The sequence below is a fragment of the Salmo salar genome, chromosome ssa11 (genome assembly GCF_905237065.1).
Source record: "Salmo salar chromosome ssa11, Ssal_v3.1, whole genome shotgun sequence".
NCBI classification, from domain to species: Eukaryota; Metazoa; Chordata; class Actinopteri; order Salmoniformes; family Salmonidae; genus Salmo; species Salmo salar.
This window is the reverse complement of record NC_059452.1, coordinates 99990432-100013731: the sequence shown is the minus strand read 5'-3', so window position 1 is coordinate 100013731 and position 23300 is coordinate 99990432. Positions and strand designations below refer to the sequence as shown.

Sequence of the window (23300 nt, the reverse complement as noted above, 5' to 3'; positions counted from 1 at the left end):
ACTGAGAACTACAGAAGGAGAGCAGGCCAGAGAGGAAGAAAGGGAAAGAGGGAGGGACTCTGTACACTGAGAACTACAGAAGGAGAGCAGGCCAGAGAGGAAGAAAGGGAAAGAGGGAGGGACTCTGTACACTGAGAACTACTGAAGGAGAGCAGGCCAGAGAGGAAGAAAGGGAAAGAGGGAGGGACTCTGTACACTGAGAACTACAGAAGGAGAGCAGGCCAGAGAGGAAGAAAGGGAAAGAGGGAGGGACTCTGTACACTGAGAACTACTGAAGGAGAGCAGGCCAGAGAGGAAGAAAGGGAAAGAGGGAGGGACTCTGTACACTGAGAACTACAGAAGGAGAGCAGGCCAGAGAGGAAGAAAGGGAAAGAGGGAGGGACTCTGTACACTGAGAACTACAGAAGGAGAGCAGGCCAGAGAGGAAGAAAGGGAAAGAGGGAGGGAGGGAAAAAAAGAGAAGGCTACAAAGGGGGATTAACTTTTTATGGATAGGGGGCAGTATTTTCACGGCTGGATAAAAAACGTACCCGATTTAATCTGATTATTACTCCTGCCCAGAAACTAGAATATGCATATAATTATTAGCTTTGGATAGAAAACACTCCAAAGTTTCTAAAACTGTTTGAATGGTGTCTGTGAGTATAACAGAACTCATTTGGCAGGCCAAAACCTGAAAAGATTCCAAATAAGAAGCGCCCTCTCTGACCATTTCTTGGCCTTCTTGATCATCTCTATCCAAAACAGGGGATCTCTGCTGTAACGTAACATTTTCTAACGCTCCCATAGGCTCTCAGAAGGCGCCAGAACGTTGAATGATGACTTTGCAGGCCATGGCTGAAAATCATTAGCGCATTTGGTAAGTGGTCGATCTGAGAACAATGAGACTGGTGCACGCATGCACGAGACGACTCCATGTTTAAATTTTCAGTCTTTGAACGAAAACAACGACTCCCGGTCGGAATATTATCGCTTTTTTACGAGAAAAATCGCATAAAAATTGATTTTAAACAGCGTTTGACATGCTTCGAAGTACGGTAATGGAATATTTTGAATTTTTTTGTAACGAAACGTGCCGGGCGCGTCACCCTTCGTTACCCTTCGGATAGTGTCTTGAACGCACAACAAAACGCCGCTATTTGGATATAACTACGGATTATTTGGAACCAAACCAACATTTGTTATTGAAGTAGAAGTCCTGGGAGTGCATTCTGACGAAGAACAGCAAAGGTAATCCAATTTTTCTTATAGTAAATCTGAGTTTGGTGAGTACCAAACTTGGTGGGTGTCAAAATAGCTAGCCCGTGATGGCGAGCTATCTACTCAGAATATTGCAAAATGTGCTTTCACCGAAAGCTATTTTAAAATCTGACACCGCGATTGCATAAAGGAGTTCTGTATCTATAATTCTTAAAATAATTGTTATGTTTTTTGTGAACGTTTATCGTGAGTAATTTAGTAAATTCACCGGAAGTTTGCGGTGGGTATGCTAGTTCTGAACGTCACATGCTAAAGTAAAAAGCTGGTTTTTGATATAAATATGAACTTGATTGAACAAAACATGCATAATGTCTTAGGAGTGTCATCTGATGAATATCATCAAAGGTTAGTGCTGCATTTAGCTGTGGTTTTGTTTTTTGTGACATTATATGCTAGCTTGAAAAATGGGTGTCTGATTATTTCTGGCTGGGTACTCTGCTGACATAATCTAATGTTTTGCTTTCGCTGTAAAGCCTTTTTGAAATCGGACAGTGTGGTTAGATAAAGGAGAGTCTTGTCTTTAAAATGGTGTAAAATAGTCATATGTTTGAAAAATTGAAGTTTTCGGATTTTCGCCCATCATTGGATATTGGAGCAGGTGTTCCGCTAGCGGAACGTCTAGATAGATAGACAGACATCTAACCTCATCTCTCTCTTCAAAATCTATCCATCTCTCAAACTCTCCATTTCTCTCTCCCTCTGTCCCATATCACATTCTCAACCTCTCTTATTCTGTTATTTCCTGCTCTGACATTCTTTCATTCCGACCTACCAATTCTGAGATTCCAACATCATAAATTTCTACCATTATGTAATTCTGAATCAGAAATCTGGGAGCGTGATGACTCCTGGAAGGCGGAGGGTGGTAGTAGGCGTGGGATCAGAGTTCTGGGATCATGATGACTCCAGGAAGGCGGAGGGTGGTAGGAGGCGTGGGATCAGAGTTCTGGGATCATGATGACTCCAGGAAGGCAGAGGGTGGTAGGAGGCGTGGGTCAGAGTTATGGGAGCGTAATGACTCCAGGAAGGCGAAGGTTGGTAGGAGGCGTGGGATCAGAGTTCTGGGATCATGATGACTCCAGGAAGGCAGAGGGTGGTAGGAGGCGTGGGTCAGAGTTATGGGAGCATGATGACTCCAGGAAGGCAGAGGGTGGTAGGAGGCGTGGGATCAGAGTTCTGGGAGCGTGATGACTCCAGGAAGGCGGAGGTTGGTAGGAGGCGTGGGATCAGAGTTCTGGGAGCGTGATGACTCCAGGAAGGCAGAGGGTGGTAGGAGGCGTGGGATCAGAGTTCTGGGAACGTGATGACTCCAGGAAGGCAGAGGGTGGTAGGAGGCGTGGGATCAGAGTTCTGGGAGCGTGATGACTCCAGGAAGGCGGAGGTTGGTAGGAGGCGTGGGATCAGAGTTCTGGGAGGGTAATGACTCCAGGAAGGCAGAGGGTAGAGTGGTTTGGGACGTCGGTAAAGCTGGGGGGAATGCCACTAATTAGACTTTGTCGTTAACTCTCTTGTTAGTCTCATTAGGGTTCTGGGAAGGAGCAGTGATGTCTAGGGATGCGTCCCAAATATCATCCTATTCCCTATATAGTGCTCTACATTGACCAGGGCCCCATTTGACGCCCTATTGGGACAAGGGATATATAAAGGGGGCCATTTTGGATACAACCTGGGACAGATGATTTGGGTCTGAGTCACTGTTGCCTGCAGGGGTCAGAATTCAAAGCTTGTTGAGCCCTACTGTAATGTGGTGTGTCCCATATAGGTCAAAGGTCGTTGAACCTGATGGTAACATGTTGTGTTCTGTAAAGGTCAAAGTGACAATGGACATCAACTTCTCTGGGACATACTCTCGAATGCTTGAGTAGGTACACACACACACACACACACACACACACACACACACACACACACACACACACACACACACACTTTCTCTTCCTAGAGTACTTGTCTCTTCCTACATTACTTGTCTCTTCCTTCAGTAGTTGTCTCCAGCAGTACATGTCTCTTCCTTCAGTAGTTGTCTCCAGCAGTACTTGTCTCCTTCTACAGTACTTGTCTCTTTCTACAGTAATTGTCTCTTCCTATAGTACTTGTCTCTTCCTTCAGTAGTTGTCTCCAGAGTACTTGTCTTTTCCTTCAGTACTTGTCTCCAGCAGTACTTGTCTCTTCCTACAGTACTTGTCTCTTCCTTCAGTAGTTGTCTCTTTCTACTGTACATGTCTCTTTCTTCAGTACTGGTCTCTTTATACAGTACTTGTCTCTTCCTTCAGTACTGGTCTCTTTATACAGTACTTGTCTCTTTTTACAGTAGTTGTCTCTTCATATAGTACTTGTCTCTTCCTACAGTACTTATCTCCAGCAGTACTTGTCTCTTCCTTCAGTACTTGTCTCTTCCTTCAGTACTTGTCTCTTTTTACAGTAGTTGTCTCTTCCTGTAGTAGTTGTCTTTTCCTACAGTACTTGTCTCCAGCAGTACTTGTCTCCAGCAGTACTTGTCTCTTCCTTCAGTACTTGTCTCTTTTTACAGTAGTGGTCTCTTCCTACAGTAGTTGTCTCTTCCTACAGTACTTGTCTCCAGCAGTACTTGCCTTTTCCTTTAGTTGTTGTCTCTTTCTACAGTAGCTGTCTCCTTCTACAGTACATGTCTCTTCCTTCAGTACTGGTCTCTTTCTACAGTACTTGTCTCTTCCTACAGTACTTGTCTCCAGCAGTACTTGTCTCTTCCTTCAGTACTTGTTTCTTTCTACAGTATGTCATGATGTTGGCCTGTTGGTGAGGTTTATGACCCCCATAAATACCTTTCCCTCTTTCCTCTCTCTACTCTATAGATGTGACTCTTGGAAAGCTCTTTGTTAACATAGAGAGAGTCTGTTAATCTTACATCTAGGCGTTCCGCCAGCAGAACCCCTAGCCAACAGCCAATGGGATCACATGGTGTGAAATACAAAAACCTCAAAAATCCAATAATTTAAATTTTTCAAACATACGACTATTTTACACCATTTGAAAGATAAACCTCTCCTGAATCCATCCACATTGTCCGATTTCAAAAAGGCTTTACAGCGAAAGCAAAACATTAGATTATGTTAGGAGAGTACATAGACAAAAATAATCACACAGCCATTTTCCAAGCAAGCATATATGTCAATAAAACCCAAAACACAGCAAAATGAAGCACTAACCTTTGATGATCTTCATCAGATGACACTCCTAGGACATTATGTTATACAATACATGTATGTTTTGTTCAATCAAGTTCATATTTATATCCAAAAACAGCTTTTGGCGCATGTTGTTCAGAAAATGTATTCCCACCAAAAACTTCCGGTGAATTTACAGAGATACTCATCATAAACGTTGACAAAATACATAACAATTATTTTAAGAATTATAGATACAGAACTCCTTTATGCAATCGCTGTGTCAGATTTTAAAATAGCTTTTCGGCGAAAGCACATTTTTCAATATTCTGAGTACATAGCTCGCCATCACGGCGAGCTATTCAGACACCCGCCAAGTTCGGGGCAAACTAAACTCAGAATTAGTATTAGAAATATTGTATTACCTTTGCTGATTTTCGTCAGAATGCACTCCCAGGACTGCTACTTCCACAAGAAATTTTGTTTTTGTTCGAAATAATACATAGTTATGTCCAAATACCTCAGTTTTGTTCGTGCGTTCAGGTCACTATCCAAAGGGTAACGCGCGAGCGCATTTTGAGACACAAAAAGTCAAGATGTTTCATTACCGTACTTAGAAGCATGTCAAACACTGTTTAAAATCAATTTTTATGGTATTTTTAACGTAAAATTGCGATAATTTTCCAACCGGACAATAGTGTATTCATTCAAGGAGGAAAAGAAAAAACAGCGTGCTCGCTGGAACGCGCATATCCAATCTCTTTGTCCCCAGGCAGACCACTCAGAAACCAAGCTACTATACTCTGCCCAGTGACAGGGGAATGCTCAAAACACTTTCTGAAGGCTTTAGACAGCCAATGGAAGCCTTAGAAAGTGCAACGTGACAGCACAGATACTGTAGTTTCGAAAGGGACTAGAAAGAAGAACTACATTTCTCAGATCCTACACTTCCTGGTTGAATTTTTCTCAGGTTTTTGCCTGCCATATGAGTTCTGTTATACTCACAGACACCATTCAAACAGTTTTAGAACCTTCAGAGTGTTTTCTATCCAAATCTACTAATAATATGCATATTCTCGTTTCTGGGCAAGAGTAGTAACCAGTTTAAATCGGGTACGTTTTTTCATCCGGCCGTGAAAATACTGCCCCCTATCCATATCAGGTTAACATCAAAAGGGTGGTGAACAGAACCATATTTCGGTAATCCAACCAGAAAATATGTGTTGGTACTTAAAGAATATGATATCAGATCAGTTGACATCTGAGAAATTATTACTGATGATAGGATGACAGAAACTGTATCTTGGAAAGTCTACACATTATAGTTATTCACATGGAATTGTTGTGGAATTTAAATGTTTAAATATTAAACTATTTGTGAACAGATGAAATTACATTTTAGCTTCCAAATGATAGAATTGGTTTTCATAAGTGAACTAGGCTCAACTCAGTGGCCCCGCCCATGTGAACAGACATTGGTTGTGAACTATCAAACACGCCCTTCTCTCCCTACTACATAAGGCCTTTACAAAAATGTAACATTTGGGTTCCCGAGGACATGAGGACGACGGTCCAGACGTTAAAAGGGCTAATATAAAACTACAGAACTAAGCCAACTTCAGCGTGAGCTTAAAGTATGGTAACTTGGTATGAACTTTGAACTCTCACTAAAGAAGTGATACCTCCTAGCCGTTGAGTGAGCAGCAGCAGTTGTAGACGAGGCCTAGGAAAGGACGGAAGACGTATCTCTTCTACCAAACACACGACGGTATGACAACGTATCCGTCCTACCACAAGACATATTCTTCAAAGTACAAGGGAGATCTCTGTGGGGCAACAAGGCCTTCCATCTACGACCAACCTATTGAAGCACCGCTCAGAGTAAATATTTCTTGCATTTTCCTTTTCCAAATGGGCGGTTATTTAGAATGCATAAGATTCTGTATTTACGATAGCATAGCTTCACAAGGTCCGATCATAGACCCTTATTCCTTTGTTCCTCAGTCTTCCCCCGCTTTCATTCAAAACCCAACCCCCTTTGTGTAACCAGCTGTCATATCGCTTCCGTCCGCTAGGAACGGTTTCTTTTATGACAGAATTAGTAATCAATGTATGACCCATCCTGTGTATGTGTAATTCTGAGTGATTGTTTAGGTATTTAGTAAATAAATAATTAAACCAAATTTTGTGTTGCTCATTCAACTTGTTAGCCAGGGTTCGTGAAGATAACCAAGAATTCTATGACTTCAGATGAGACTGAATAAGGTGACAATTAAGAATTGACTGCTATTGATATAAAAGATTACCAGGTCTTTAAGAGTTTATTCAGAAGATAACAGCTCTATAAACATTATTTTGTGGTGCCCCGACTTTGTAGTTAATTACATTTACATGATTAGTTCAATCAGGTAATATTAATTACAGAGAAATGATTTCATAGAATAGCATGTCATATCACCTAATCCGGCATAGCCAAAGACATGACAAGTAGTTGTCTCTTCCTACAGTACTTGTCTCTTCCTACAGTACTTGGCTCTTTCTACAGTAGTTGTCTCTTCCTACAATATTTGTCTCTTCCTACAGTACTTGTCTCCAGCAGTACTTGTCTCTTCCTGCAGTACTTGTCTCTTCCTGCAGTACTTGTCTCCAGCAGTACTTGTCTCCAGCGGTAGTTGTTTCCAGCAGTAGTTGTCTCTTCCTTCAGTTGTGTCCACACAGGATAATTATAGTGACACTTAGAGATATCAAACACCTGTAAACTGTAAGTACTGGTCCCACCTATTTAGTTTAGTCTCAATGTTGCATGCTGTCTTTCTCTGTGTGTGTGTGTGTGTGTGTGTGTGTGTGTGTGTGTGTGTGTGTGTGTGTGTGTGTGTGTGTGTGTGTGTGTGTGTGTGTGTGTGTGTGTGTGTGTGTGTGTGTGTGTGTACAGTAAGTGCGTACATGAAAGAAAGAAAGAAAGAAAGAAAGAAAGAAAGAAAGAAAGAAAGAAAGAAAGAAAGAAAGAAAGAAAGAAAGAAAGAAAGAAAGAAAGAAAGAAAGAAAGAAAGCACATTTGTGTGTACCTGCCCCTGACTGACTTACTGTTATCCTGACTTTCCTGTCTGGTATTTAACTGTGTGGTAATGTTGTGTTACTCTGCCAGTCATGTCCCTGGTATTTAACTGTGTGGTAATGTTGTGTTACTCTGCCAGTCATGTCCCTGGTATTAACTGTGTGGTAATGTTGTGTTACTCTGCCAGGCATGTCCCTGGTATTAACTGTGTGGTAATGTTGTGTTACTCTGCCAGGCATGTCCCTGGTATTAACTGTGTGGTAAAGTTGTGTTACTCTGCCAGTCATGTCTCTGGTATTTAACTGTGTGGTAATGTTGTGTTACTCTGCCAGTCATGTCCCTGGTATTTAACTGTGTGGTAATGTTGTGTTACTCTGCCAGTCATGTCCCTGGTATTTAACTGTGTGGTAATGTTGTGTTACTCTGCCAGGCATGTCCCTGGTATTTAACTGTGTGGTAATGTTGTGTTACTCTGCCAGGCATGTCCCTGGTAATTAACTGTGTGGTAATGTTGTGTTACTCTGCCAGGCATGTCTCTGGTATTTAACTGTGTGGTAATGTTGTGTTACTCTGCCAGTCATGTCACTGGTATTTAACTGTGTGGTAATGTTGTGTTACTCTGCCAGTCATGTCCCTGGTATTTAACTGTGTGGTAATGTTGTGTTACTCTGCCAGGCATGTCTCTGGTATTTAACTGTGTGGTAATGTTACTCTGCCAGTCATGTCCCTGGTATTTAACTGTGTGGTAATGTTGTGTTTCTCTGCCAGTCATGTCCCTGGTAATTAACTGTGGTAATGTTGTGTTACTCTGCCAGGCATGTCCCTGGTATTTAACTGTGTGGTAATGTTGTGTTACTCTGCCAGGCATGTCCCTGGTATTTAACTGTGTGGTAATGTTGTGTTACTCTGCCAGGCATGTCCCTGGTATTTAACTGTGTGGTAATGTTGTGTTTCTCTGCCAGTCATGTCCCTGGTATTTAACTGTGTGGTAATGTTGTGTTACTCTGCCAGTCATGTCCCTGGTATTTAACTGTGTGGTAATGTTGTGTTACTCTGCCAGGCATGTCTCTGGTATTTAACTGTGTGGTAATGTTGTGTTACTCTGCCAGGCATGTCCCTGGTATTTAACTGTGTGGTAATGTTGTGTTACTCTGCCAGGCATGTCCCTGGTAATTAACTGTGTGGTAATGTTGTGTTACTCTGCCAGGCATGTCTCTGGTATTTAACTGTGTGGTAATGTTGTGTTACTCTGCCAGTCATGTCCCTGGTAATTAACTGTGTGGTAATGTTGTGTTTCTCTGCCAGGCATGTCTCTGGTATTTAACTGTGTGGTAATGTTACTCTGCCAGGCATGTCCCTGGTATTTAACTGTGTGGTAATGTTGTGTTACTCTGCCAGGCATGTCCCTGGTATTTAACGTGTGGTAATGTTGTGTTACTCTGCCAGTCATGTCCCTGGTATTTAACTGTGTGGTAATGTTGTGTTACTCTGCCAGGCATGTCCCTGGTATTTAACTGTGTGGTAATGTTGTGTTACTCTGCCAGGCATGTCCCTGGTATTTAACTGTGTGGTAATGTTGTGTTACTCTGCCAGTCATGTCCCTGGTATTTAACTGTGTGGTAATGTTGTGTTACTCTGCCAGGCATGTCCCTGGTATTTAACTGTGTGGTAATGTTGTGTTACTCTGCCAGTCATGTCCCTGGTATTTAACTGTGTGGTAATGTTGTGTTACTCTGCCAGTCATGTCCCTGGTATTTAACTGTGTGGTAATGTTGTGTTACTCTGCCAGGCATGTCCCTGGAATTTAACTGTGTGGTAATGTTGTGTTACTCTGCCAGTCATGTCCCTGGTATTTAACTGTGTGGTAATGTTGTGTTACTCTGCCAGTCATGTCCCTGGTATTAACTGTGTGGTAATGTTGTGTTACTCTGCCAGGCATGTCTCTGGTATTTAACTGTGTGGTAATGTTGTGTTACTCTGCCAGTCATGTCCCTGGAATTTAACTGTGTGGTAATGTTGTGTTACTCTGCCAGTCATGTCCCTGGTATTTAACTGTGTGGTAATGTTGTGTTACTCTGCCAGTCATGTCCCTGGAATTTAACTGTGGTAATGTTGTGTTACTCTGCCAGTCATGTCCCTGGTATTTAACTGTGTGGTAATGTTGTGTTACTCTGCCAGTCATGTCCCTGGTATTTAACTGTGTGGTAAGTGTTACTCTGCCAGTCATGTCCCTGGTATTTAACTGTGTGGTAATGTTGTGTTACTCTGCCAGGCATGTCCCTGGTATTTAACTGTGTGGTAATGTTGTGTTACTCTGCCAGTCATGTCCCTGGTATTTAACTGTGTGGTAATGTTGTGTTACTCTGCCAGTCATGTCCCTGGTATTTAACTGTGTGGTAATGTTGTGTTACTCTGCCAGTCATGTCCCTGGTATTTAACTGTGTGGTAATGTTGTGTTACTCTGCCAGTCATGTCCCTGGTATTTAACTGTGTGGTAATGTTACTCTGCCAGTCATGTCCCTGGTATTTAACTGTGTGGTAATGTTGTGTTACTCTGCCAGTCATGTCCCTGGTATTTAACTGTGTGGTAATGTTGTGTTACTCTGCCAGTCATGTCCCTGGTATTTAACTGTGTGGTAATGTTGTGTTACTCTGCCAGTCATGTCCCTGGTATTTAACTGTGTGGTAATGTTGTGTTATTCTGCCAGTCATGTCCCTGGTATTTAACTGTGTGGTAATGTTGTGTTACTCTGCCAGTCATGTCTCTGGTATTTAACTGTGTGGTAATGTTGTGTTACTCTGCCAGGCATGTCTCTGGAATTTAACTGTGTGGTAATGTTACTCTGCCAGTCTTGCAGCTAGGAGAGAATAGGCTTTATCCTGCTAAATTACCATCTTCTGTCTCTACCGCTGTTGAATCCTCGCTCAAGCCTTAGGTGCTAATAACGCCATAAATTATACCAACCTTACACACATACGCACATACACACAGGCGGGTACACACATATTCCCTTTCAACTGCAGGGGCACGTACACATAATTTAACAAGCTTCTGCTTTATAATTACATTAGCTTTCGACTGCTTGTGTGACTTGTGCTGAAATTGAAATCCATTTCCAGAAAATGTTGTCCTGTTGTATCTCACACATTTACAACCAATTCTCTCTCTGTCTCTTTCTGTCTCTCTGTGTTTCTGTCTGTCTCTCTCTCTCTCTCTCTGTGTTTCTCTCTGTGTCTCTCTGTATTTGTCTCTGTCTCTGTGTCTCTCTGTCTATTTCTGAATCTCTCTCTGGCTCTCTGTGCCTCTCTGTCTCTCTGTGCCTCTCTGTCTCTCTCTGTGCCTCTGTCTCTCTCTGTGTCTCTCTGTCTCTTTCTCTGTGTCTCTCTGTCTCTCTCTGTCGCTATCTGTCTCTCTCTGTTGCTATCTGTGCCTCTCTCTGTCTCTCTCTCTCTGTGCCTCTCTCTCTTTCTGTCTCTCTCTCTTTCTGTCTCTCTCTCTGTCTGTTTCTCTCTCTCTGTCTGTTTCGCTTTCTCTCTCTGTCTCTCACTGTCTCTCTCGGTCTCTCTCTGTCTCTCTCTGTCTCTCTCTGTGTCTCTCTGTCTCTCACTGTCACTCTTTGTCTCTCTGTCTCTCACTGTCTCTCTCGGTCTCTCTCTGTCTCTCTCTGTCTCTCACTGTCTCTCTGTCTCTCTCTCACTGTCACTCTGTCTCTCTCTGTCTCTCTCTGTCACTCTCTGTCACTCTCTGTCACTCTGTCTCTCTCTGTCTCTCTCTGTCTCTCTCTGTCTCTCTCTGTCTCTCTCTGTCTCTCTCTGTCTCTCTCTGTCACTCGGTCTCTCACTGTCTCTCTCTGTCACTCTCGGTCTCTCGGTCTCTCACTGTCACTCTCTGTCTCTCTGTCTCTCACTGTCACTCTCTGTCACTCACTGTCACTCTCTGTCTCTCTCTGCTTCTCTGTCTCTCTCTCTCTCTCTCTCTCTCTCTTTTTGTTGTCCTATTTTCTCTCCTCTTTTTCCCTCTTTCCCCTCTTACCACCCCCCATCCATCCATCCCCCCCCCTCCACCCCCCCTCCATCTCTCTCTCTCTCCCTTTCAATTCAATTCAAGTGGCTTTATTGGCATGGGAAACATATGTTAACATTGCCAAAGCAAGTGAGGTAGATAATATACAAAAGTGAAATAAACAATAAAAATGAACAGTAAACATTTAACATACAGAAGTTTCAAAAGAATAAAGACATTACAAATGTCATATTATGTATATATACAGTGTTGTAACAAATAAATAAGCATAAATATGGGTTGTATTTACAATGGTGTTTGTTCTTCTCTCTCCCCCTCCCTTCTCCCTCTCTACACGTGGATTATTTCAGCTCTGTAGCCACAGTGTTGCTTTGTGGTAAGGAAAGCTGTCTGTACCAGGCCTGTCCCTCTGCAGACTGTAAGAAGAAGGTGATAGAACAACCAAATGACTCTACCACTGTGAGAAGTGTGACAAACAATTCCCTAACTACAAATACTGCCTCAAGCTGTCTGTGAGTACAACATCCCCCCCCCCCCCCACACACACACACACACAGTGCAGACACACATAAAGGGCAGACATACACTGACTATACAAAACATCAGAACAGCCTCAAATTGTCGAGGAATTGACTCTACAAGGTGTCGAAAGCGTTTGACAGGAATGCTGGCCCATGTTGACTCCAATGCTTCCCACAGTTGTGCCAAGTTGGCTGGATGTCCTTTGGGTGGAGGACCATTCTTGATGCACACGGGAAACTGTTGAGCGTAAAACAAAAACAGCAGCATTGCAGTTCTTGACACAAACTGGTTCACCTGGCACCTTCTACTGTACCCTGTTCAAAGGGCACTTAATCTTAGGGCTAGGCGTCCTGCTAGCGGGACAACTTCCGGTGAAACTGGAGGGCGCGCAATTCAAATAAATAATCATAACAATTATGGATATTAAACATTTAGGTGGATACAAGGGTCTTATATCGGTTGAAACCTTAAATTCTTGTTCATCTAACTGCATTGTCCGATTTCCAGTAGCCATTACAGCAAAAACATGCCATGCGATTGTTTGAGGACGGCGCCCCATGTCAAAATATTTTTCAACCAGCACAGGTTTCAGAAATTCACAAATAGCGATTAAATATTCACTTACTTTTTGAAAAACCTTCTCTGATTTGTCATCTGAAGGGTCCCAGCTATAAGTTTTGTTAGACAAAATCCTTCGTTATATCCCAAAAAGTCTGTTTAGTTGGCGCCATCAATTTTGAGTAATCCACTCGTTCAACTTGCAGAGAAAGGAATCCAAAAATCTTCCGTTAACTTTGTTAAAACAAGTCAAAATACATTTCTATTGACTCCTCAGATACCCTAAAATGTAATCAAACTATAATATTTCATACTGAAAGAAGTATGTTCAATAGGAAACCGATTTTAGCAGGTGCGTCTTGTCTTCATCGCACGCCCGAACACGAATTTCCTTCCAAGACTGTGTCCTTGTACTAAAACTGTTCTTTCTCATTTGTTTTGGAAGAAACAAGCCTGAAACCTTGAACATAGAGTACTGACACCCTGTGGAATCCATAAGAATTGTATACTGGAGCTAGATTTCATTATTTCCCTATACTTTCCATTGGAAGAGCATGGGCTCTCAAAAAACAAAATTCCGGTTGGTTTTTCTTTGGATTTTCTCCTTCCATATCTATTGTGTTATAGTTTCCTACATTATTTTAACATTTCTACAAACTTCAAAGTGTTTTATTTCCAATGGTACCAATTATATGCATGTCCTGGCTTCAGGGCCTGAGCTACAGGCAGTTTACTTTGGACACATCAGTCAGGCGGAAATTGAGAAAAAAGGACCCTAGCACTAACAAGTTTTAAGTGTTTGTCTTTCCCATTCAATCTCTGAATGGCACACGTACACAATCCATGTCTCAATAGTCTCAAGGCTTAAACAATATTATTTAACCTGTCTCCTCCCCTTCATCTACACTGACTGAAGTGGATTTAACAAGTGACATCAATAAGGGATTATAATTTTCACCTGGTCAGTCTATGTCATGGAACGAGCAGGTGTTGTTAATATTTTGTACACTCAGGGTATATACACTGAAACCATACACTGAAGAGCAATTACACGACATAGAAACAACCTCGACACTCATGCTGTGTCTCTCTCTAATCTCTATCTCTCCCTCTCTCCATCCCCCTCTCTCTCCTTCGCTCTCTCTCTCTCTCTCTCTCTCTCTCTCTCTCTCTCTCACTCTACTTCTCCCTCTCTCTCACTCTACTTCTCCCTCTCTCTCACTCTACTTCTCCCTCTCTCTACTTCTCCCTCTCTCTCTCTCTCTCTCTCTCTCTCTCCCTCTCTCTCTCCTCTCCAGGCTAACATAGCAGACTTCAGTGATAACCAGTGGGTGACATGTTTCCATGAGACAGCAGAGGGCATTCTGGGTCACAGTGCAGAGACTCTGGGCCAGCTTAAAGATACGGTGAGACGTACACACACGCACGCACACACACACTGTCTCTCTCGCTCTCTCTCATGCACACACACACACTGTGAACCTTTCCCCTGTCTGTCCATCAGGATGAGGCAGCGTTTGACGAGGTGTTCCGGAAGGTCATATTCACCACACACGTCTTCCGCAACAGAGTCAAGCTGGAGACGTACAACGTGAGTACACACACATCTAAAAAAAAAACACACACACACACGCACATCTAGACACATACACACACACACACACACACACACACACGCACAGTCGTGGAGATTGGGCCATTACCATAGAAACAGAATCTTATTATGTGGTCATCACTTAGGGAATATGGCCAAACAAACCACTAATGCATTCATTACCTTTAATTAACCACCAATTACTGTTTGTAATTTGCCATCTCACCCTCGTTAGCTTAATTAATCAAAGGTTAATTAGCTGCTAATACAAGTAACATGTTACCATAGAGACGCAATGGTCCAGTGCAGGGCTATTCAACTTGCGGCCCATGGGCCAGATCTGCCCCATTTATCAATTTAGAATGGCCAATTCTGAACATTAAGAAAATAAATCAAAAATCCTAGATTTAGTGCCAAAAGGAGCCCTCCTTCAATATTCTCAAATGGGAGAATCTGTTTTCCTGTAGTCCCGCCCACTAAGTGCTGTCAATCAATATCACCCAACATACCAGTTACAGCCAATCAGAGCCACTAACAGGGGTACAGGGTATGTCTGCTCGTCTATCGGATGAGATCGCTACACTCCCTGATACACCAGTGTGCTTTGCACTTAACTTAGCCATAATATCCATTTTGTTAACTCACTGCTATCATAAACTTTATCGTCACTCAATTGAATCGACTTCATTTGGAATACAGGGAAGGGATTAAACAGTTTTTCACGTGATTGAAAAACGTACTTCCTTTCAACATATGTGTTATTTTCTTCTCTGATTTGAGCCCAAGTAAAACGCTCCATTACCCTACACTGCGGGACTATCTTCAGTCATCACCAGTACAGATCACTCCCGTGATGTTGAGTTTAGCTTTCAGCCTAACTTTGCGACGAGATTTGATGAGTTTAAGTCCCCACAGAGGTGCTGTAGAACGTTCTCTACTGATGCGACGGGAGAGAGACTTCTCCGGCAAAAAGCTGGTCAACTGAGATATGCCATGAGTAAAATGTTTCCTATGTGTAAATAAAAACAAAAGGTGAATCTATGTATGTCAACTGTCTTATAATGACAAATGTGTTCCATAATTTCAACAATGTGATACACTGAATTAGGCTAATATTAAAGCACTTCAAATTAACTTTTAGGAACATTTTTTATAAAAGAGCTTTGTAAGATTATATTTCTGTTTGTTCATTGTTTTTTACACTGGTTTTAGGAAGAGTAATCCCATGTCTGGACCCCCTGCAAATAACCTTTTTCAAATCTGGCCCCGTAACAATACAGTTGAATAGCCCTGGACTAGTGGTATAGTTTATACAGACATATATAGAGAGACAGACTATATAAGGCCTGTTAGCTGTTCATATATACAGAGACAGACTATATACGGCCTGTTAGCTGTTCATATATACAGAGACAGACTATATACGGCCTGTTAGCTGTTCATATATACAGAGACAGACTATATACGGCCTGTTAGCTGTTCATATATACAGAGACAGACTATATAAGGTTTTGTTAGCTGTTCATATATACAGAGACAGACTATATAAGGCCTGTTAGCTGTTCATATATACAGAGACAGACTATATACGGCCTGTTAGCTGTTCATATATACAGAGACAGACTATATACGGCCTGTTAGCTGTTCATATATACAGAGACAGACTATATAAGGCCTGTTAGCTGTTCATATATACAGAGACAGACTATATACGGCCTGTTAGCTGTTCATATATACAGAGACAGACTATATAAGGTTTTGTTAGCTGTTCATATATACAGAGACAGACTATATAAGGCTTTGTTAGCTGTTCATATATACAGAGACAGACTATATAAGGCCTGTTAGCTGTTCATATATACAGAGACAGACTATATACGGCCTGTTAGCTGTTCATATATACAGAGACAGACTATATAAGGCCTGTTAGCTGTTCATATATACAGAGACAGACTATATACGGCCTGTTAGCTGTTCATATATACAGAGACAGACTATATAAGGCCTGTTAGCTGTTCATATATACAGAGACAGACTATATAAGGCCTGTTAGCTGTTCATATATACAGAGACAGACTATATACGGCCTGTTAGCTGTTCATATATACAGAGACAGACTATATAAGGCCTGTTAGCTGTTCATATATACAGAGACAGACTATATACAGCCTGTTAGCTCTTCATATATACAGAGACAGACTATATAAGGTTTTGTTAGCTGTTCATATATACAGAGACAGACTATATAAGGCCTGTTAGCTGTTCATATATACAGAGACAGACTATATACGGCCTGTTAGCTGTTCATATATACAGAGACAGACTATATACGGCCTGTTAGCTGTTCATATATACAGAGACAGACTATATAAGGCCTGTTAGCTGTTCATATATACAGAGACAGACTATATACGGCCTGTTAGCTGTTCATATGTACAGAGACAGACTATATAAGGTTTTGTAAGCTGTTCATATATACAGAGACAGATTATCAAGTCAAATCAAATTTTATTGGTTCCATACACATGGTTAGCAGATGTTAATGCGAGTGTAGCGAAATGCTTGTGCTTCTGGTTCTGACAGTGCAGTAATATCTAACAAGTAATCGAACAATTCCCCAACAACTTCCTAATACAGACAAATTTAAAATTGGGGAATGAGAATACGTACATATTCTCATACCGAGAGACTTTAATAATGTTTACATTTCTTACATTACTCATATCACATGTATATACTGTATTTTATACCATCTAGTTGCACCTTGCCTATGCTGCTTGGCCATCGCTAATCCATATATTTGGATTAGCGATGGCCAAGCAGCATAGGCAAGGTGCAACTAGATGGTATAAAATACAGTATATACATGTGATATGAGTAATGTAAGAAATGTAAACGTTATTAAAGTGGCATTGTTTAAAGTGACTAGTGATCCATATTGTTAAAGTGGCAAGTGATTGGGTCTCAGTGTAGGCAGCAGCCTCTCTGAGTTAGTGATTGCTGTTTAGCCTTGAGATAGAAGCTATTCTTCAGTCTCTCGGTCCCAGCTTTGATGCACCTGTACTGACCTCACCTTTAAATATAACAGCTAACAGCTTGTTAGCTGTTGTATTTGTACTGTAGATATGTAGTGGTGTAATAATGTTATATGATGCACTGTTGTATCTGTTTTTTAATGTGTGATGTAAGTGCCTGAAAAACATTATTATGGGGATCCATAATAAACCCCAGGAAGAGTAGCTGCTGTCTTGGCAGGAACGATGGGGATCCATAATAAACCCCAGGAAGAGTAGCTGCTGTCTTGGCAGGAACAAATGGGGATCCATAATAAACCCCAGGAAGAGTAGCTGCTGTCTTGGCAGGAACAAATGGGGATACATATTAAACCCCAGGAAGAGTAGCTGCTGTCTTGGCAGGAATGAATGGGGATCCATAATTAACCCCAGGAAGAGTAGCTGCTGTCTTGGCAGGAACGATGGGGATCCATAATAAACCCCAGGAAGAGTAGCTGCTGTCTTGGCAGGAACAAATGGGAATCCATAATAAACCCCAGGAAGAGTAGCTGCTGTCTTGGCAGGAATGAATGGGGATCCATAATAAATACAAATACAGTAAGAGACAGACTATGTAAGGCCTGTTAGCTGTTCAAATATAACCCAAAGTGGTGCAGCGGTCTAAGCCACTGCATCTCAGTGCTTGAGGCGTCACTACAGACACTCTGGTTCGAATCCAGGATGTATCACAACCAGCCATGATTGGGAGTCACATAGGGTGGCACACAAAGAATTTGTTCTTAACAGACTTGCCTAGTTAAATAAATTAATAAATATACAGTAACACCCAATAGACACAGCATATTGGTCTAGTGTTTTAATAGAAGCAGCATATGGACACATTGGTCTAGTGTTTTAATAGAAGCAGCATATGGAGAAAAAAAAATTATGAAATGTATGCATTCACTACTGTAAGTCGCTCTGGATAAGAGCCTCTGCTAAATTACTCAAATGTAAAATGTAAATATGGACCCATTGGTCTAGTGTCTTTAATAGAAGCAGCATATGGACCCATTGGTCTAGTGTCTTAATAGAAGCCGTATAAGAACCCATTGGTCTAGTGTCTAAATATAAGCAGCATATGGATCCATTGGTCTAGTGTCTTAATAGAAGCAGCATATGGATCCATCGGTCTAGTGTCTTAATAGAAGCAGCATATGGATCCATCGGTCTAGTGTCTTAATAGAAGCAGCATATGGATCCATTGGTCTAGTGTCTTAATAGAAGCAGCATATGGATCCATTGGTCTACTGTCTTAAAACCTGTTTTAAGGTCAAATACTTATTTCCCTCATTAAAATGCAAATCATTTTATAACATTTTTGACATGCGTTTTTCTGGATTTTTTTGTTGTTATTCTGTCTCTCACTGTTCAGATAAACCTACTATTAAAATTATAGACTGATCCTTTTTTTGTCAGTGGGCAAACGTACAAAATCAGCAGGGGATCAAATACTTTTTTCCCCCACTGTAGTTAAAATAAAAAAAATAATAATAAAATAAAATGGCACCATGGTAGGTGTTTTATGAAGGTGTTATGTCACCATGGCAGATGTTTTATGAAGGTGCTATGTCACCATGGCAGATGTTTAATAAAGGTGATTTGTCACCATGGCAGGTGTTTAATAAAGGTGCTATGTCACCATGGCAGATGTTTTATGAAGGTGCTATGTCACCATGGCAGATGTTTAATAAAGGTGATTTGTCACCATGGCAGGTGTTTATGAAGGTGCTATGTCACCATGGCAGGTGTTTAATAAAGGTGCTATGTCACCATGGCAGATGTTTATGAAGGTGCTATGTCACCATGGCAGATGTTTAATAAAGGTGTTATGTCACCATGGCAGATGTTTATGAAGATGTTATGTCACCATGGCAGGTGTTTAATAAAGGTGTTATGTCACCATGGCAGATGTTTAACCTGTTGGGGATAGGGGGCAGTATTTGCACGGCTGGATAAAAAACGTACCCGATTTAATCTGGTTACTACTCCTGCCCAGTAACTAGAATATGCATATAATTGTTTGATTTGGATAGAAAACACCCTAAAGTTTCTAAAACTGTTTGAATGGTGTCTGTGAGTATAACAGAACTCATTTGGCAGGCCAAAACCTGAGAAGATTCCAAACAGGAAGTGCCCTCTCTGACCATTTCTTGGCCTTCTTTGTCATCTCTATCCAAAACAGGGGATCTCTGGCATAACGTGACATTTTCTAACGCTCCCATAGGCTCTCAGAAGGCGCCAGAACGTTGAATGATGACTTTGCAGGCCATGGCTGAAAAACAGTAGGGCATTTGGTAAGTGGTCGATCTGAGAACAATGAGACTGGCGTGCACGAGACGACTCCATGTTTACATTTTCAGTCTTTGAACGAAAACAACGACTCCCGGTCGGAATATTATCGCTTTTTTACGAGAAAAATTGCATAAAAATTTATTTTAAACAGCGTTTGACATGCTTTGACATGTTTGAGAAAATGAAGTAATAGCATTTCTAAGGTATTTGTATATCGCGCCGCGGGATTCCACTGGCTGTTGACTATCCCAGTTTCTGGGCAGGAGTAATAATCAGATTAAATCGGGTACGTTTAGCCATAACAGGTTAAGGGAGTTTCCAATTTAGACTCAAGTGTCTCGGTGTCTTAGAAATTGTTTCTGAAGTGTGAAGTGCTGAGGATGGAATGGAATAAGTGTGTTTCTGAACGGAATAAATTAGTGTCTGAAGTGAAGTGAATGAAATTATTGATTGTCATAGAGGTGTGTGTGTGTGTGTGTGTGTGTGTGTGTGTGTGTCTAATAGATTTGAGTAGATTGTGATAGTGATGTGGGTGTGGGAGACGTCAAATGAAAAGCTGTCACTCTCTCTGATCCGCGGGCCGCCCTTTTAAAGAGCACTGTTATTCAATTATAATGAAATCATATTAAATTAGTTGTCATCGACTGTCAAGTGGTCTTGTTTTCCCCTCAAACCCCCCTCTTCTCCTCAGGTACACTAACAGAGGAAATAATAAATGGAATGATGAATCACATCAGAGTTAATGGGAAAGTTAGAGATGATTCAGGAGTCAACACAGCTGAGTCTTACTGGTTGTCTATGCGCCGTCCCCTGCATCTGTTACCGTGTGAATCAGGAGTCAACCCAGCTGAGTCCTGCCGGTTGTCTATGCGCCGTCCCCTGCATCTGTTACTGTGTGAATCAGGAGTCAACCCAGCTGAGTCTTGCTGGTTGTCTATGCGCCGTCCCCTGCATCTGTTACTGTGTGAATCAGGAGTCAACACAGCTGAGTCTTGCTGGTTGTCTATGCGCCGTCCCCTGCATCTGTTACTGTGTGAATCAGGAGTCAACACAGCTGAGTCTTGCTGGTTGTCTATGCGCCGTCCCCTGCATCTGTTACCGTGTGAATCAGGAGTCAACCCAGCTGAGTCTTGCTGGTTGTCTATGCGCCGTCCCCTGCATCTGTTACTGTGTGAATCAGGAGTCAACCCAGCTGAGTCTTGCTGGTTGCCTATGCGCCGTCCCCTGCATCTGTTACTGTGTGAATCAGGAGTCAACCCAGCTGAGTCTTGCTGGTTGTCTATGCGCCGTGCCCTGCATCTGTTTGCTGGTTGCAAATGGGCCATTTCCTGAATAACTCACTGTGTTAATAATGAGTTATTATCATTTGATTTGAAAGGTGAAAAAGTCAGATGTTTTGCTGGTCATCTTTAAGTTTGGGTTTTGTTTGTTTCCCATCATGAACGGGCTAAAAAAACAATACTCTCGGCAACCAAGGACCAAATCTCGCTTGAGTGTTGGCCCATTTGTCTGTCCAGGAGAGACTAACCAAACACCGGTGTTATAAAACCAAAAAGCCTACTCTCGTTACATCTAGTGGTTCTAACCAAACACAGGTTAAAAACTGATATGTGTAAACAATACTCTCGTTACATCTAGTGGTTCTAACCAAACACAGGTTAAATACTGATATGATGTGTGTTTCAGGATGAGTCCCGTGTGAAGGCCACGGTGATGAAGGTGAAACCAGTGGACCACAGAGAGTACAGCAGGAGACTCATCAGCAACATCAGGAAAATGGCCGCCTAAAGAATTTGTATTTTTAAAGTATTGACTTACTTTAATTTATTTAGTAAATATTTTCTTAAGTCTTTCTTGAAACTGCATTGTTGGCTTGTAAGTAAGCATTTCATGCTAAGGTTGTATTCTATTGTATTCGGAGCATTGACAAATTTGATTTGATTTAAACATTAACTATTAGAGGGAAAAATTCTAAACTGACCTAAGATCAGTGTTTAGGGGAAACTCAACCCCACACCCAGAATTATAGACTCAACTGAACAAAATGGCTGCCTAAACACAGAGCCAGCTGACATTACTACTGTTACTGTCTGGTCCTGTATCTCAACAATTAAGACAAAAATTGCAGAAACTGAACAAGGAGAGATTTTTTTTTTCTTTCTCCATTTGATTATAGACTAAATAAATTGTCTATGTCACATAGAGTAGGCCAAAAGGTTAAACTGAAAAACCTAACCTCTATCAAATAAAAAGATGGCGGAGCCGCAAAAGTGCAAGGGTATTTATTTACAGGGTGAATCCGGAAGAAAAACAACAGTACTGCCATCCAAAGTATCCATTATGGGGACAACTTACAAACAATGCTGCCCCCCATCAACAGCTCAATACCAAAATGGTTCCCCCCTTGATCTGAACGAGAGGTTCCTTTTGTAGGGGAAGCCCCTCCCATCAGAACATAATCAGCACTAATTAATTAAGCAATTACTTATTCAAAGCCTACATTTTCCATTCTGCTAAACATAGTAAAGTATATACATTGCATCATGTTTTTCATGACACAATATACCAATATAACATTTATAAAATTACATCACTACTGACATGATGTCTTTCAATATGCCCATTTACATTAACGAGCCATTCGGGACAGGCACTACAAAGTCAGCCCGATTGCCTTAGCTCAGGTCCTTATCCCAGCATACCCGGAAGCTACAGAGATGGAGAGAGAGAGGAACAAACAAACAAACAACGCACTCATCCATCACATTGATAAGTATAATAAACGTTGCTTAAATTAAACATGAACACTCTATATTCCTTATACCATAACCTGTTACTGACGGGAGATAAGTGTGAAATATATATACTAAGGTAGGGATGTTAGCTTGTATGTCGACCCACATTGTTAACGTAGCAGGGAGGTGCAATGAATGTGTGTGTGTTAGTGTACCAAATACTGCCAGTGACAGACTTCACCATCACACTATACTTCTGCCATTTAGCAGACACTTTCATCCAAAGTGAATTAGTCATGCTGCATACATTTTATATATGGGTGATCCCAGGATTCAAACTCACAACCATTGTCACAGCAAGCGCTTTGCTCTACTGACTGAGCCAAACAGGACCAGTTGGCAGCCAGTTTGTCACTATTTGCACTTCTTTTGGACAAAGTCCTTTTGTATGAAGACCTTGCAAACATTGTTCACCGTTAGAATTCTCCATAGGAAATGCCATGTTATATTTTATTTTATTTATTTAACCTTTATTTTATCAGGGAGTCTTTTACAGATGAGCCGTGAATTACATAAATTACAGAAAAAACACACATCAGTATAAATACAAGCAGAAAGAAAAACACGGTCATAAAAAACAAACACATTCATTTTTTATTTATTTTTTTAAAACTTGTATTTAACCAGGTAGGCTAGTTGAGAACAAGTTCTCATTTACAACTGCGACCTGGCCAAGATAAAGAAAAGCAGTGCGACACAAACAACAACAGGGTTACACAGAATAAATAAACAAACAAACAGTCAATAATACAATGGAAAAAGTCTATATACAGTGTGTGCAAATGAGGTAGGATAAGGGAGGTAAGGCAGTAAATAGGCCATAGTGGTGAAATATTTACAATATAGCAATTAAACACTGGAGTGATAGATGTGCAGAAGATGAGTGTGCAAGTAGAGATACTGGGGTGCACAGGAGCAAAATAAATAACAGTATGGGGATGAGGTAGTTGGATGGGCTATTTACAGATGGCTATGTATAGGTGCAGTGATCTGTGAGCTGC

At 41.4% G+C, this 23300-nt stretch overlaps 1 pseudogene; it reads left to right on the top strand.

The window, feature by feature from the left end:
- The window catches only part of LOC106592337 (replication protein A 70 kDa DNA-binding subunit-like), a 73197-nt pseudogene extending 51421 nt beyond the window's left edge, over nt 1–21776 (top strand).
- The last annotated feature ends 1524 nt before the right edge of the window (nt 21777–23300 follow it).